Consider the following 18,934-nt stretch of genomic DNA (forward strand, 5'->3'; position numbering starts at 1 on the left):
CCTACCAGTAATGCAAGGCATGACCTAAATTTGATGAACCACTGCTTGCTGCTAGTGATCAACACCTTCTTTTCTAAATGTTCATGAATCATCCAATTAATAATACTGCACAATACAATCTTTCAAGGAATAAAAGTAAAACTCATTGTCCTATAATTTACAGACTAAATTCTTTCTTGTCTTGAAAATCATGACAATATTTGCTCTTTTCCAATCTGGTGGCAACTTTCTTGTTCTCTGTAACTTTGTCTTTGACCACTAATAGCAGTTTAGGAGTTGTATGTACCAGTTTTGTGTGTCTTTGTGTTTGGGGGAAGGAGAGGATTGATGCTCTTGATTGTATTTTATATAGATTTGGTGACTTGAACTCACTATGTGTAGGGAGGTGCTTTCTGGTTTTTTTTATATTAATTAATTTATTTTTAGTTTTCAACATTCATTCACCTCCATTAGATTTTGAGTTCCAAATTTTCTCCAACTGCCTCCCCTTCCTCCACCCCAAGATGGCATGCAATCTGATATAGGCCCTATATACACATTCATATTAATCATATTTTCACATTAGTCATGTCATAAAGAAGAATTAGAACTAATGAAAGGAACAAGAAAGAAAAAGCAAACAAAAAAAGAGAGAGAAAATAATATGCCTCACTCTGAATTCATACTCCATAGTTCTTTTTCTGGATGTGGATTAGCATTTTCCATCATGAGTCTTTTGGAGTTATCTTAGATCCTTGATTGCTAAGAAGAGGTAAGTCTGTCAAAGTTAGTCATTCATTGCACAATGTTGCTGTTACTATGTACAATATTCTCTAGGTTCTGCTTACTTCGCTCAGCATCAGTTCTTGTAAGTCCTTCCAGGTTTTTCTGAAGTCTGCCTGCTCATCATTTCTCATTGAACAACAGTATTCTATTTCATTCATATACCACAACTTGTTCAGCCATTCCTCAATTGATGGGCATCCCTTCAATTTTCAATTCTTGGCCATCACAAAAAAAAGAGCTGTTATAAATATTTTTGTACATGTGGGTACTTTCCCCATTTTTATGATCTCTTTGGGATACAGCCCTAGAAGTGGCATTACTAGGTCAAAGGGTATGCACCATTTTATAGCCCTTTGGGCATAGTTCCAAATTGCTCTCCAGAATGGTAAGATCAGTTCACAGCCCAATCAACAATGCATTAGTATTCCAATTTTCCCACATCTCCAACATTTATCATTTTCTTATTTTGCCATGTTAGCCAATCTGACAAGTGTGATGTGGTACCTCAGGGTTGTTTTGATTTGCATTTCTCTAATTAATAGTGATTTAGAACATTTTTTCATATGACTATAGATAGCTTTGTTTTCTTCATCTGAAAACTGCTTGCTCATATCCTTTGACCATTTATAAATTGGGAAAGGATTTGTATTCTTATTTATTTGACTCAGTTCTCTATATATTTTAGAAATGAGCCTTTTATCAAAGATTGGTTGTAAAAATTATTTCCCAGTTTTTTGCTTCCCTTGGTTGCATTGGCTTTTTTTTGCCAAAAATTTTCGATTTGATGTAATCAAAATTATACATTTTGCATTTCATAATATTCTATATCTCTTGTTTGGTCATAAATTCTTCTGCTGTCCAAAAATCTGACAGGTTGCTCTCCTAATTTGCTTATAGAATAAGTTTTTATATATAAATTGTGTACTCATTTTGACTTTACCTTGGCATATGGTATAAGATGTTGGTCTATGCCTAGTTTCAGCCATACTATTTTCCAGTTTTCCCAACAGTTTTTGTTAAATAGTGTTTTATCCCAGAAGCTACAGTCTTTGAGTTCCTCAAACAGTAGATTACTATACTCATTGACTACTGTGTCTTGTATACCTAACCTATTTCACTGATCTACCACTCTATTTCTTAGCCAGTACCAAGTAGTTTCACTGATTGCTGCTTCATAATGCAATTTAAGATCTGGTGTGGCTAGGCCACCTTCCCTTGCATTTCTTTTTATTAATAGGGAGGTGCTTTGTTATTATCTCTCATTCATCTTGAACTTCACTTTTACCCAAACTTTTCTAAAGACAATAGAATACATACAAAAAATCTGGCATAAAGATACATTCAATTCAACACATATACATAAGAATACATACACATAAGAATAAGAAAAGGGGAAAGGAGAGACTAAGAAGAAAGTAAGGGGGTGGGGTGATTAGTCATAAGCAAAACAAACCTTGTGCTCACAGAGATGATAAATTGAGGAGAGAAAACACCCAACAAGCAACAACCTGAAATAAACAGTAAATGAGGACTAAGTGAATGAGGGAGAAAATGTATAAGTAAATAGAATGGCTGGAAATAAACAATTAACTTTCATGCCTGAATGTGAATGGAATGAAATCAACCATAAAATGAAAGAGGATAGTAAAATGGATTAAAAACCAAAATCCAACAATATGTTGTTTACAAGAAACACACTTGAGACATAACAACTCAGAAATAAAACAAATTAAATAAAACACCAAAATATGTCACACCTCAGTTGAACACCAAAAAAGCAGGAGTAGTAATTATGATTTGAGACAAGGCAACAGCAAAAGTAAACTTGATTGAAAGAGATGAACAAAGAAAATGTATTTTTGCTGAAAGCTAACATATACAAATAATTTTAATATTTAACATATATGCCCAAATGGAATAGCACCTAAATATTTATTTAAAAAAAGGTAAAAGAATTACAAGGACAATAGACCAATAACAAAACTATAATAATGGGGAAACTCACTTTACCTTATGAGTCATAAATAAGTCTAATTTTAAAAATAAACAGGGCAGAAGTTAAAGACTTAAGTAGAATTTTAGAAAAATTAGATATGACAGACTGTTGCCAATTATTTAGTGGAAAAAAGTATACATATTTCTCAACCACATATGGCATATTTACAAAAACTGGCAATGTCTTATACCATAAAACATTCAAAAAATAATTTATTCCAATATTATAAAAAGCGTTTGTTCTTTGAATGTTTGGTAGAATTTACTTATGAATCCATACAGTCCTGGAATTTTTTCCTTTGGAAGTTCATTTATGACTTGTTTACTTCCTTACTTTGAAATTAAATTGCTTAAATTTCATTAGATCTTCTGAATCTAAATCTATTTTTCCCCCAATAAACTGAGCTGGCTGTGTTAAGATAAATGAATCATAGAATTTTAGACATTTAATGAATAGAAAATAATTTGTTAAATGATTACTATGTGCCAAAAACTATACTAGGAATACAAATATAAGCAAGCAAGACAATCTCTGCTCTCAAGGAAATTACATTCAAATAAAGAAGACAACAAATCCACCTAAAGTTGGAAAGGAAGGAGGTACCAGATGTTGAAAATGTGTTAGATGGCTAAAAAGAGACTTGTTGGACCTGGGACCAGGACTAAATAAAGTGAAAGCTCAGGGACACAGAGGGAAGAGTCCAAGTAAAGGAGAGAAGAGGAAGGGAACAAGCATTTATTAAATGTTTACTATGTGCCAGGCACTGTGCTAAGCACTTCACAAATATTATCTCATTTGAGACTCACAACAGCCTTGTGAGGTAGATGCTACTATCACCATTTTATAGTTAAGGAAACTTAGATAGACAGTAAGTGACTCGCCTAAAGTCATAACTGCTAAGTGTCTGATTTTAAATTATGAATTCAGATTTTTCCCTATTCCAGACCTAACACTCTGCTAATTGCGCCCTTTAGGTACCTCTAATGAAAATGATGTCGAGGTTGGAGCTTCAGGAAGCATTTGTTGAAATGCTGGAAGGAGGCTGATTATTTAGTACAAGCTCTTTAATTCATAGATAAGAAAACTGGAACTCAGAAACTAGAATAGATTTAAATACCACAGCCAAGCCTGGAAGCAGACCTCCTTTATGTTTTGATACAGATTCAAATTCAGTAAACATTTATTAAGTACCTACTATATACCAGATATTGTGCTAGGCACAGGGATTACAATGACAAACACAAAATAGTCCCTACCCTCATCAATCTTCCAGGAACATGATCTCTCTGGCACTTATTGATTATTTGACCATGGACATATTTCTTAACTTCTTTGAGTGGCTTGGCCAAGTTTACTCAGTAAGTAACATAGATAGGGTTCAAACTCAAGTCTCATGGCTCCATCTCCACTATTTTCCCATATACCATGCTGTCTCCTTTTCTAAATTATTCCTTTCCTTATCCATTTCTGGGGAGTATGGTTTTCTTCCCAGCCTATGTTGCTCTTCAAAAGAAAATGAATTCCTCTGTTGAATTGTGTTAGAAAGAGCCATAGCTATGTTGAAAATTCCCTAAGCATTCCACTGAAAAGATGCATCATGTTGATGCTTAATTTAGAGCTATCTTTTAAAGAAATAGTTCCCCTTATATTGAATACTTGATGGAAAATAGGTACAGTTTCTCTCAAAACCACTTCACCCCCTGAGAGAATAGATAAGGCTTGCCATAGCCAAGCAGCAGTCACTTAAGTGGGTGGATTCCCAGTGGCAAAGTTCTTCAACTCTATCAATGTATCATACAGTATTATCCCCATCCAGTCTGAAACCTATCTGCAAGCTATTGCCAGTGCTGCTATGCTGGAATTTAAAAGCCAGCCTTGAAACAACAAACAAATCTTATTATTTCTTCTTTACAATCCTGTCTGCTCCCTCTTTCTCACTCCCCACTCTTTCTTTTCATATACATATATCTTCAGATGGTAGTTCTCAGCCAAGTCCCAAAGCTAGTAAATGAGAACTGCAATCCATTGACTCAAAATGGGATAATGCTGCCCTGTTTGCTAGGTGTTTTTGTTTCCCATTAATCCAGCCCCCAGCTTCATTTGAATACCAACCACAGCCAAGTGGATTAGGAAGCTCACGGATCCCTTCTTCCCAGGTCAACCTGGGAACCTTCTTCAGTAAATCAATTGATTGCCACTAATGTCAGAGTGCAAAGTACCCATAGCCCTTAACTGCAAGGAAAGCTATCTCTTCCTTACCACCTGGGCAGACTTTTGGTTATAGTCTCAGAGTAGAAGGGATGGTATTGGACCAGAGATCACTCCTATGGTAAGTGAATAGAAAAAGTATGGTGGAATGAATGAATCAATGAATACCTATTATGTGCCAAGCAGGGACTATGCTGGAAACCAGCAATACAAATATGAAAGGGAGGCAGTCTCTGCACTCATAGAATTGCATTTAAATAAGAGGGACAATAGATACAGGACAGTGGCATCCAGGTAAAGGAAGGTGGATTTTTTTGGGGGGGGTGGAGAAACAGGGATGGCAAATAGAGCCACAAGATAATCAATTATTGCACCCTTTGTAGAACCAAAGATTGTATTAATTTGATTACTTTTCCCTGGGGAAGTGGGGTATTAAGAATCATATAAAGTGTAGGACCAGTGGAAAGATGTAGGGGTGTCAATGTAAGCATTTACAGCCCAGAGACAGACAAATGCTACATATTGGACCTTGATTTATTATTTTGTTTATTGTCTAGACTTAAGAAAGTAATGGATAGAATGTTAATATGCAAATTAAACTTAAAAGTGTGTCAGATATTTTTCTTTGGTGAGGGGGAGCAAGTTGTTAAACATTTGCAATTCATCCCTCACAAGACATCTAGGTAGGCCCTAGTTTCCTCATGGATGACTGGATGGGATGTGGAGAGTGGTGTGGAGCTGTCTAGATAATAATGGGTAAACTGAGTTTTTTCTCCCTCACTCACCAGTCAGAATGCGTCAGATCCACCTACCTCCACTCTTTAGGGTGGAGTTACAATGAATGTAAATGAATGTAAAGAACATCGTCTCCAGAGTCAGAGAACCTGGGTTTAAATCTTGGATCTCCTCAGTGGTGTACAGTATAAGTATTAAATATTTAACAACCAGTTTTCCACAAACTGTACACATGACACACTTCCAAATCTATCTTTTATTACTAACATCTTAACCCTTGTTTTCTTCAGTCCAGACATTCAACAAAACAATAAATCAACCCTTGATTTATAGTTTGTCAATTTCCAAAGTGTAAATATTCACACATGAAAATTGAACAGTTGTCTCTTGCAAGCAAGTTTGAGCTGGCTCCAGCACACCCCTGGCTCTATTACTTACCTCTGTGACTCTAAGCAAATGCATTCTCTGAGTTTCAGTTTCCTCATCTATAAACAGTGGGTTAGATGAGGTGGTATCTAAGGTCCTTTCTTTCTCTATATTTTGATAGTGCAAAACAAAGCTGTGCTGTTGAAAAGGACACTTACAAAAAGTAGCAGCCTAGTATACTAATCTGAGCATCAGGAGATCTGGAAGCTACCCCGTGCACTGGACAGAACACTGGCCCTGAAACCAGGAAGACCTGACCTAAAATCCAACATCAGACACTGACTAGCTGTATGACCTTGGGCAAGTCACTTAACCTCTGTCTGTCTGAGTTTTCTCCACTGTAAGATAGGGATCATAATAGTACCTATGTCATAGGGTCATTGTGAGGATCAAATGAGATAATATCTATAAAATGCTTAGCATTGTGTCCAGCATATAGTAAGCATTATATAATATTATTACTACCTTTCTGAGATACCCTCCTTGAAAAGTGAGAAGGTTGGATGAGATCAGAATCAGCAACTTCTTTAGAGGTGAATGATCTTATAAAATTCTGGTCATTTTATTAGAATTTCTTTTTAGATTCATTGTAACATACACACATACATTAAGTTCTTTTACATTTCACCTTGGTTCTGCACTGTCCCTCAAATTCCATGTCTTCTAGCAAGCTAGGCCAGAGTTTGAGCTCCTTCTCTTACTGGTGGCATCTTCTCTGATGCAGCAATTTCTCCTGCCAGTCAGCTAGCCCCCATGAATCCAGGACCTCCATACCTCTAGAGGTATGGGTGGGTTTCAAGTCTGGACATATCTATCCCTAAAATAATGTTTTGTCACCTCCTCAGGAAAGGAAACACATACCAAATGTAGCAGCCAGAAGCTCAGAAACAAGCTTACCTAATTAAATCCACCATGGAACCAGGGTGAAGAAGCGCCAGCCTCCCAACACCCCTCTCTGGAAATCTCAGGGTATCAGCTGGAACAAAGCTATAGGGGTAGAATCACTCCCTTTTTTAAAAGTCTGTTTAGTCCTAGTCTTTTCCTGCCCTTCAGTGCAGACTTACTCAGACCAAAAATAGCAGACCTCATCATCTTGAAGCATCAACTATTCTCTGCATTGAATGACACAAAGGGTTGGTCAGAAACAGGCCGAGATTTTCTGCACATGCCTTGTGTAACCACCATTATAGTGACAAAAATGAAATAACTTTTGCCCTCAAGGAGCTTACCTTGAGGTGGAGAATGGGAATACTAGTTCACAGTTAGAAAATACCAAGTAAATCAAAGTCATTTAAAGGAAAGAATGCTAAGGGTGATGAAGAGTATTTATGTGCAGGAGTTAACTAAGTGAAGCCTAGAAAGAAAGTAGAAATTTTGAGAGGCAAGGGTGAAGAAGAAATGCATTTCAGTCATAGAGGACTCCCTTGAAAAAGTACTTTATGGTTTGCAAAGCACTTTACATATATTACCTCATTTGATCCTCACAATAAACCAGGTCAAGCAGTTGGTACTATTATCCTATTTAACAAATAAGGAAACTAAAAACAAGGGGCTTGGCCAGGTTCACACAGCTAATAAGTATCTAAGGCAAGATTTGAAGGTAGGTCTTCCTCAATCAATAAACATTGATTTAGTGCCTACTATGAGGTAGGCAATATGTTAAGCTCTGGAGATACAAAAAGAAGCAAAAGACAATCCCTGCCCTTAAGGAGCTCACAATCTAATGGGAAGAGATAACATGCAAGTATATAGACATATACATGCATATATATGTATGTATGTGTACACATGTATGTACCTGTATGTATACACATATTTGTATGCATATGTGTAGTGTGTGTATACACACAGAGCAAGAAACATACAGGATAAATAGTAAATAATTAACAGAGGGAAGGCATTAAAATTAAGAAATTTCAGTTAAGACTTAAAGGAAGCCAGGGAGGTCAGTAGTCAGAGTAGAAGAGAGAGAGTGCTCTAAACATGGAAAACAGAAAGAGAAAATGCCCAGAGCTGAGAGATGGTTTATCTTGTTTATATATTGTTTATATATTGTTTATATATTGTTTACCTTGTTTATAGAATAGCAGAAGGCCAGTATAACTGCACTGAAGAGCAGATACTAGGGAATAAAGTGTAAGAATATTGGGGAGGCAGGAGGGGGCTAGGTCATGAAGGACTTTTATATTTGATCCTGGAAGCAATAAGACTCACTGGGGTTTATTGAACAGGGGAGTGGCATAGTTGGACCTGTGCTTAGGAAAATCACTTTAATGAATAAATGGAGGATAGATTGAAATGGGGAGAGACTTGAGGCAGGTGGAGCCACCAGCAGGCTATTGCAATTTTCAAGGCATGAGGTGATGAAGATCGGTAATAGAGTGGTGGCAGTGTCAGAGAAGAGAAGGGGGCATATTTGAGAGATGTTTCAAAGGTAAAATCAACAAGCTTTGGCAACAGCTTGGTTATGGGAGGTGAAAGGCAGTGAGAAATTAGGCCTAGGCTGTGGACTAGGACTAGTACTAGGACTAGGATTAGGCCTAGGCTGTGAACCTGAGGGACTGGAAGGATGATGTTTCCTCTACAGTAATGGAGAAGGTAGGAGGAGGAGAAGGTTTAGAAGGAAAGGTAATGTGCTCCATTTTGGACATATTGAGTTTAAAATGTCTACTGGCTATCCAGGTCAAGATATCTGAAAGGCAGTTGGAGATGCAATATTGGAGGTCAAAAGAGAGTTTCAGGCAGGATAGGTAAATTTGAGAATCTTCAGCATAGAGATGGTAACAAAATCCATGGGAGCTGATGAGATCACCAGAAAAGAGAAAGAGGGCCCAGGAGCATAATAACCTGGAAAGACCTACATGATCTGATGCTAAGTGAGAGGAACAGAACCAGGAGAACATTATGCACAACCACAGACATATTGATTCTGTGATGACTAAGTTTGATAAACTTGGCTCTCCTCAGCAATACAAGGCTCAAAGACAGCTCCAAAGGAATCATGATGGAAAAAGCCAGCTACATCCAGAGAAAGAACTGTGGAGTCTGAATGCAGTTTGAGGCAAACTATTTGCTTTCTTTTTTTTTCCTCTTTTTTTGGGTTTTTTTTTTTCTTCTCTCCCATGATTCATTCCCTTGGTCATAATTCTTCTTTGCAACTTGACTATTGTGTAAATAAGTTTAATGCAAAGGTCTATGTAGAATCTACATCGGACTGCATGCCATCTTGGGGAGGAGGGGGGACGGGAGGGAAGGGAATAAAATTTGAAACTCAAGAATATGTAAAACTAAATATTGTAAACTAAAAATAAAAATTTAATTAATAAAAATAAAAAAGAGATAACACCAAAAAAGAAAAAGAAGTCAGTTTGGCTAGATGTAGTGTATCTGAAGTGAAGCAATGTGAGGTTGATTGGAAAGTTCAGATGGTACCTTATTGTGGTGTTATTTGTATGCCAACAAAGGGATTGGAGCTTGACTTCTTAGGCTGCAGAGAAGGAGCCACTGAAGAGTTTCAAGAAGTCACATGACCAGATAAATTCCTAACGATCTTTTCCACAGAATGACAGCTCTCGGAAAGTGACAGAATTTTGCTGTGGATAATAAAAGATTGCCCTTTACTAAAACACTACAAGACCCTAATTAGTTTACTAATGATCTTAGATTTTAAGTTGAAAGGAACCTAATAGCTTATCTAATCCAACCACCTCATTTTACATACAGGGAAACTAAGGCTCAAAGAAGTGAATGAACATTTCCATGGTCATGTGGGTAGGAAGAGGACAATCCAGGATTTGAACTCAAATCCAGTATATTTTGCACCATACCATCTTGCCTATCCCTATGTTTTCTGTTTACAGAAATTAACTCAAGTTTAGAACATAGCATATGTTGATAGAATCTGTCATCAGCTTAATTCAAAAACAAATAAAAATCTATTAAATACCACCTATTTTCAAGGAAATTTACTCAGTTTCAGGGATAGAGAGATGAAATGAGACATAATTCTTCCCCTCAAGGAATTTGTCATCTTTGGAGATTGGTAGAGAAGGAGAAAGAAAAGATACGCATACAAATAATTGTAACCCAATTTACAAAATGGTCAGTACAAATTCCTCTACCAAAACCGCACTCCTGTGCCTCTTCATGACTTTGAGGTAACTCTTAATTCGTTTTCAAAGACTATACCAACATGATCATATATGCAAGGTTCCACCAGTATTGCAAGGCTTTTAGTAAGGTCCAGAAAATCATGAAGGCATTTGCTAAAACATGGAGAATCTATTAGCTATAGTATTCTAGCGAAAACCTACACTGAGGAATGATGAGTCAATCAATTGATTCACGTGCAGTTATCGCACTCCCATCCTGTTCTAGGCACTGAGCTAGACCCAGGCAATAAAAAGACAAAAACAAAACAGCCCCTGAACTCAAGTAGCTTACATTCTTTTTACATTGTATTGGGGCAAATATCATGTAATGTATACATCTATATTATATATGTGCACATGTGTATGTACATGTGTGTCTACATCATATACATGATGGATGCATATGTGGTGTGTGTACACACACACACACACAAAGTCAATACAAGATAATTTCTGGTGGAGGATAGGAGGAATTCACTAGCACCTGGAGATGGATTCAAGAAAGGTCTTCTGAAGTTTTCTATTGAGCTGAGCTTTGAAGTCAGCTAGGGGTTCTAAGAGGCTGAAGAGAGAAGGCAATCCATTCGAGATCCAGCAGACAGTATTAAAGTACAAATGGTAAGGTTAAAGAGATCCTTTCCAGATGGGAGGAAAAAGGGGAAATAATTTCTAGCATTTATAAACTTTTAAATTTTCAAGTGATTTCTTGGCGTACATTAACTTATCTGATCCCCACACATAACCTGTTTGTAAATTCTAACAGCATTATTATCCCCATTTTACAGATGAGTAAACCGAGGCTCAGAGAAGTTAATTGACTTTTCCATGATCCCATAGTTGTTAAGACAAGATTAAAACTCATCATTCTCCTGTCTCTAAGTCTAGTGTTTTTTCTTTTTTTCCCACTCCGTGTCTCAAGGATCAGAGGAAAGGTGGCCACGGATATGGTCTGTGAAGAGAAAGATTCCAGGTAAGGGAAAGGCAGCATGGTACCTTAATCTTTCATCTATGCCTTTTTACTGATTATTCTTTCAGTTCAGGATCACAGACACAGAAGATTAGGGATGGCACAGACATGAAAGATCACTTAGTCCAAGCACCTCAATTTAGTGATGGTGTTGAATAGAAGGGACTCATTGGAGGGCACACGGCCAGCAATCTCCTGCCATTGAGATTTCTTTTAAAGTTGAGACTTCTTTATCTGAAATCTGCCATTACCTGATTCCAGATCAGAAATCCCTCCTTGATGTGGCCAATTTCATTATTTTCAATAGATGCAAGATATCTCCCATTTGCTCATTATAATTTTGGTTCCACTCTGAAAAGGTGAATTTCAGGTCACCTTCTCAGAGATACAATGGAGCCTAGACCTACCTGATGTGTTCTGAAACGACAGACCATAATGACAAGCATCAGGGGATATGAGAAGAGGAGAATGGACAGCTGGTTACACTGTTCTGTCATTAATTAGTATTCTGTTAATGTACCACATTACTCAAGAGTTTGGATACCAGAGGGTGACAGAAAGCAATGGAAATAAGTAGCAGAATCTGATAGGAGGGAGGTTTTTGTAGCCACTTCAATCAAAAACTTGGAAATGCAGGCTTGTTCAACACTGTGCTTTGACCGATAAGAGGCTGAGTTTTAATAAGAAGACTAAGAGGTCTATCTGGTCCTGCTTCATAATTACAAAACCACCCACTGCCACTTAAAACTAGAGGCTGTTTGATAGGATTATCATTCAATTGGCTGCACTTCCAAAGAAATTCTTGTCAGGAGCCCATTCTAAATAAAACAGGGACAAAGTATTTATTTGTTCATTCATTCAACAAACATTATTAAGCATTTCCTATACACAAGATCCTTTGCTAAGTGTTGGGACACAGAAAAAGTTTGCTAAGGGATTTACATACATTGTCTTTTTTTAGGTTTAAAACAACCCTATGAGAGGGTGGCATTACTGGCAGTTTTTAAATCCATTTTATAGATAAGAAAATTAAGACTCAAAAGATTTAAGTGAGTTGCCCAGAGTCATATAGCTAGCAAGTGCTGGAGGTGGCATTTGCATCCAGGTCTTCCTGATTCCAAGTATGGAACTCTATCCACTAAGATTTTGAAAAATATGAATTTTTTAAAATACTATTTTATTATTTTCCCAACTTTATGTAAAAACTATTTGAACATTCTTTTTAAAAATTTTTTGAATTTCAAATTCTCTCCTTCCTTTCCTCTCTTCCCCTCTCCCTGAGATGTTATTCAACTTAATATAGGTTATACATGAACAATCATGTGAAACATGTATTAGTCATGTGAAGGAAAACATGGACCAAAAACAACAACAACATGAAAAAAATTTAAAAAGTGAAAAATATTATGCTTCAATCTGTATTCAGACAACATCCATTCTTTCTCTGGAGGCAGATATCATTTTCCATTATGAGTCCTTTGGGATTATCTTGAATTATTGTATTGCTGAGAATAGCTAAGTATTCACAGTTGTTCATCATACAATATTGCTGTTACCATATGCAATATTCTCTTGGTTCTACTCACTTCACTTGGCATCAGTTCATGTAAGTCTTTCCAGGTTTTTCCGAAATTATCCTGCTTGTCATCTCTTATAGCACAATGATGTTCCATTACAATCATATGACACAACTTTATTCAGCCATCCCATAATTGATGGACATCTACTCAATTTCCATTTCTTAGCCACCACAAAAAAAAGAGGTGTTATAAATAATTTTGTGCACATAGGTCCTTTTCCCTTTTAAAAAAAATATCCATGGGATATAGACCCAGCAGTAGTACTGTTAGATCAAAGGGTATAAACAGTTTTATAGCCCCAGGCATAGTTCTAAATTACTCCAGAATGGTTGGATCAGTTCACAACTCTACCAACAGTGAATTAGCATTCCAATTTTCCCACATCCTCTCTATCATTGATTATTTCCTTTTCTGTCATATTAACCTATCTGATAGGTGTGAGGTGCTATCTCAGAGTTGTTTTAATTTCAATTTTTCTAATCAATAGTGACTTAGAGCACTTTTTCATATAACTATACATAACTTTGATTTCTTTGTCTGAAAACTATTTTTTCATATCCTTTGACCATTTATCAATTGGGGAATGAATTATAGTCTTGTAAATTTAATTCAGTTTTCTACATATTTGACAAATGAGGCCTTTATCAGAGATACTTGCTTTAACAAATTTCCCCCAGTTTTCTGCTTTCCTTCTAATTTGAATTGCACTGACTTTATTTGTGCAACCCCTTTTTAATTTAATGTAATCAAAATTATTCATTGTATATCTCACAATACTTTTTGTATTTTGTTTGGTCCTAATTTTTCCCCCTTTCCACATATCTGTTAGGCAAACTATCCCATGCTCCCCTAAGTTGCTTATGGTATTGCATTTTATGTCTAAATCATCTACTCATTTTTACCTTATCATGGTATATGGTGCAAAATGTTAGTCTATACCTAGTTTCTGCCAGTTTTCCCAGCAGTTTTTGTCAAATAGTGAGTTCTTGTTTCAAAAACTTGGGTTTTGCATACTCTTTGACCCAGCAATACCACTTCTAGGGCTGTATCCCAAAGAGCTCATAAAAATGGGGAAAGGACCCATATGTACAAAAATATTTATAGCACCTCTTTTATGGTGGCCAAGAACTGGAAATTGAGGGGATGCCCATCAATTGGGGAATGGCTGATCAAGTTGAGGTATATGAATTTAATGGAATACTATTGTGCTATTAAAAATGATGAGCGGGTGAACTTCAGAGAAACCTGGAAAGACCTATATGAACTGATGCTGAGTGAGGGGAGCAGAACCAAGAGAACATTGTACATAGTTACAGCCACATTGTGTGATGACTAACTTTGATAGATTTGGTTATTTTTAGCAATGCAATGTTCTGAGACAGTTCCAAAAGGCTCATGATGGAAAATGCTGTCCACATCTGGAGAAAGAATTATGGAGTCCAAATGCAGATCAAAGCATATTATTTGTTCTCTCTCTGTTTTTGTCTTGTTTTATATCTTCTTTATTTTGGTTCATTCCATTGGTTATAATTCTTCTTTACATGACTAATGTGAAAATATGTTTAATATGAATGCATATGTAGAGCCTATATCAGATTGCATGCTGTCTTAGGGAGGGGGAGGAGAGGGAAGGGGAGAAAATTTAAAAAGCTTGTGGAACTGAATGTTGTAAACTAAAAATAAACAAATAAAATTAAAATGTGAAGAAAAGCTTGGGTTTTGGAGTTTGTCAAACACTAGATTACTATGGTTGTTCACTACTGAGTATTGTGTACCTAATCTATTCCACTGATCCACCACTCTGTTTCTTAGCTAGTAGCAGATTGTTTTGATGATTGCCACTTTATAATATAGCTTAAGATCTGGTATGGGTAGACCATAAAACATGAGTTTTTAATATTTTTCCTATAAAAGGAGATAGATAACCTAAGGGTCTAGTAAAAAGTATGAATGAATGCATACAACCTCTCCTTAATTACGACTTTGGCTCTATCCTGAAAAGATGATTTTCAAGTCACCTACAATGTAGCCTAGCTTCACTTTATATGTTCTGAAATTAGACTCTAATGACAAGTGTCAGTAAATAATAGGAGAATGGACAGCTGAGCATTGGTATTAGGGCTGAACTTGGAGTCTTCCAGGGAAGGTTTACCATTCCTATGTGTCTCTATGAAACATAGCTGTTTCCTTACTCGGAAAGAGGACGAGATAGATAGGATCATGTGGACTATGGTTACTGACTCACTGACTTATAGTTTGGAGACCACACTTTCTTCTCCCAACACCTGCCACCCTCTTCTTCTTTTTTTTCCTTTTCTTTCTTTTTTTTCAGAAGTCAGGACATTTCCTTCTCTAGGCTCTTGGCAACTTCTCTTTAAGATCACTCAAAGGTCACTATAGGAGTTTAAATAATTACAACCAACATTTCTTTCCATACTCTGGGAAGCAATTTTTCTGGACCTGAAGACTTAAACCCACTGCTATTACGTGTTCTCATACTATCTCCATTATTCCTTCTTATTATTATCTTGGTTATCAGTTCTTTATTAGGATTTTTGCAATGTCTTTTTAAATCCACCTGCCATATTGGCAAGTTGTCTGCCTTAGAGTCAGCAAGACCCAGGTTCAAGTCTTGGCTCTGACACATACTAGCTGTGTGACCTTGAATCGTCACTTAACCTCTATGTTTTAGAAAACTCTAAGATTTTAAGTTGCACAGAAGGTCCCCCCCTTGCATTGGTAGAGGCTCTTCTTTCAGGATTTCAGTTCGATGAATCCAATTCAATCCAAATTCAGTTCAATGAAACCACACGTCTAGCCTCTGTCCTTTCTCATCTATATATCATTCTCTTTGGCGGAGAAAATAAACACAAAGTAAAAGTCAAGCAGTCTGCCCTCTCTCTATCATCCATTACCATCATTACATCTACCTAGAGCAGTGGCTCTATCGCATCTTTGATCCTTTGTTCCCATAAAGTGTAACAACAACCATAACCACAACAATAAGTCCACAATCCTTTTTGTTTTCCTTAGCTTTCATCAACAGTTTCAGCTCATTCTGAGTTTTATTACTCTCAACACTCACCACAGGTATGCTTTTTAAGTCATCTTCAAGAGCAACCCTTTTTTCCCATCTGATACATCTTAAAAATCTGAGTTAAGCTAGAAATTATGTTGGAATGAGAGAAAATACAGCCAAGTTCTCTCTCACAACTACCCCAGTAAAGACATAAAAGAGGGCACCAGACTGAGCTGTATGTGGAAAACCCGAGGAAAAATCACAGTAATTTTTACAGCCCAGGCCAGCATAGAGAAACAAATTAAAGTCTGAAGACAATAGAAAGGGGGTATGTCCAATAGCATCATGTGGAGCCTTACAGTCCATGGACTGAACGGGGCCTTCTGCTGTTCACTAGGGCAAGAAAGGTCCCAGATTCAACAAAGATAGGCCTGACATTGTGCAAAGAGCAGGAACAGTTACCAGCTGACAATTCTTTTGCTCATACCCCAGTACTGGGTCACAGATTCAGTGTAAACTGAGGAAAGTATCCCCATATTTAAGAGTGGTGGGCTAGGACAAGGAGTAATGGCAAGTCTGAAGCTGTAAGCAGCTTGTGTCTTTGATTTAGCTCCCAGCCTATACTAAGGCCCACAGCTGAACTACCAGGAAGGAAGCTTAGACCAAGAGGGATCCTATAGTTCCATTGCTGTAGAGCTTTCCAACTATCTGCAGGTGCTGAGACCAATAGTAAACTAGGGCTCCAACCAAGGACATGCTTACAATTGTGTCACCTAGGCCCAAACTAAGGTCATGATACTGCAAAGCTCAGAATAAGAGGGTGGCGATCAGACTTCACTCTAGATTAGATAGTTTTAGGGCCCCAACCTGAGTCAGTCCTGAGATCCTTAAAAAGCATAGCACTTAATATCCAGAAAAAACAGAAGCAGGGCCCAAGAAAACACAAAACAGAACTAAACAAAGCCCAGACATAACCTCTAGGAGCGTTCAGAGCCTGGCATACACACAAAGTTGAAATTTGGGAAGTATATCTGGAAAAATCAGTAAACAAACAAAAAAGGACTCCCACTACAAAGAACTATTATGGTGACAGTGAAGCTCAAAATACCTTTGTCTTAAGTTGGGGCAAGGGAAGGAGGAAAAATTTGAAATTATGTCTTCCTAACTTGTTAGGAGATAAGGAAAAGTTTGAGAGTAGAGGAGGTGAGAGTAGGGCTGAGCTAACATTGTTAAATAAAACCAGTAAATGTATGCATCAACTAGAAGTTTTAGTTTACATAAATTCTTTCCCACCCTCAAATAACTGATTCACCAAGAGGTCGTTGTCCAAGAAAGAGTGAGAATTAACACAACCAATGATTGCTAACAAGAAGCCTCTTGCAATCTGAAAATGGTTATCCATCCTGAATCAACCTCAGAATAAGACGGCTAGATATAGCAAAGCTCTGAGCTTTGCCTGGCTTAAAATATGCTGTCCGACAGAGCAAAGGGAGTGTTAGTTTAGTAAGCTGTTTTGTGTAGTGATGTAACAAGATGGGGGAGGGTTCTATCAGAAATTAGGCCACTTTAAGTCTCATCTGTCTATTCATTAATTCAAAACACATTTATTAAATACCTACTATGTGCAAAGCACTGTACAAGATGCTGTAACACAAAAATAAATTTAAAATATTCCCTGCTCTAAGGGAGCTTCCAAACTACTGAAGGGTTTTTTTTTCCTTTTTCCTCCATGGTTTTTAGGCTATTGTTTGGGTTGGGAGATCCATGAGAGCCACCAGGAGTCCAACTGGTGCCTGGCCACAGTAGCAAAGTCCATGTGAACTAAGTAACAGTGGCCATCGGGGTGTTAATGGATGATAACATAATATATGAAGACTTATGTGGAAAGACAGTCACCTAAGGGTGGTAGCAACTTCAGAGATCCCACTCTGTCAGAAAGAAGGGGTGGTTATGGATTTGGCAAAGGAGAATTTCAGAGACTTATTTCTAAAGGGAACCTCCCGAGGATCGTCCCAGTAACTAGTAGCTACGAGATGGTCCTTTGTCACATGTATGCTCTGCATGTGGATCTCATTAACATTGTACCACGTAGCATACTCTCCCCAAGAACATTGAATGTATAAAGAGTTAGTACATACTCTGTTGTTGTTGGTGTGAAGATATTTTCAACAACTCTACTGGTGCTTCACGCTTTATGCCTTATTATGCTTGCTTGATAAATGCCCTTTACTAAAAAACTACTGTAGCTAGTGGTAATATGATCAGTGAGAATCACACTAGTCTGGGCTCATGAGTGACAGCATAGAAACACTCAGGATTACTCCTACAACCCTGATGGTCATAGTCGTATACTGCCCTCTGGGGACCCATCGTGCTGACACAAGTGTGAGCTGAGGGTTTAACCCCAGAGGGGGTACTACGTATATAAAGTAAAGGCAGAGTAATTTGGGGGCAGCAGATAGACACCAATAACTACGAGGAATTTGATTCCTCATGTAGAAGATATAATTTGAACTAAGCCTCTAAGAGAGACAGGGATTCCAAGAGGCTGTGGTGAGGAAGGACTGCAGATATGGGACACCATGTACAAATGCATCATGGAGGGGCAGCTAGGTGGTGCAGTGAGTAGAGTGCTGGCCCTGGAGTTGGGAGGACCTGAGTTCAAATCCAGCCTCAGACACTTGACACACTTACTAGCTATGTGACCTTGGGCATGTCGCTTAACCCCAAATGCCCTGCCTTCCCCCCTGCAAAAAAAAAAAAATGCATCATGGAAGGAGATGGGATGTTGTGTACATGGAAATGATGGGAAAGCAGTTGGACTGGAATCTAAAGTAAATAAGAGGGAGGAATGATAACAGCCTGGAAATATAGATTTGAGCTAGACTCCGAAGGACTTTAAAGGTAAAAGAAAGAAGTTTACTTTTTATCTTAGAGGCAAGAGGGAGCCAATGAAGCTTCTTGAGTAGAGGAGAAACATGATCAGGCCCCTGCTTAAGGAATATACATTTGACAGCTGTGTTGAAAATGGATTGAAGAAGGGAGAGATTGGAAGAAAGGAGCAGATTAGGAGGGAGTTGTAATGAT

Source organism: Trichosurus vulpecula, chromosome 1 (genome assembly GCF_011100635.1).
Source record: "Trichosurus vulpecula isolate mTriVul1 chromosome 1, mTriVul1.pri, whole genome shotgun sequence".
Lineage (NCBI taxonomy): Eukaryota > Metazoa > Chordata > Mammalia > Diprotodontia > Phalangeridae > Trichosurus > Trichosurus vulpecula.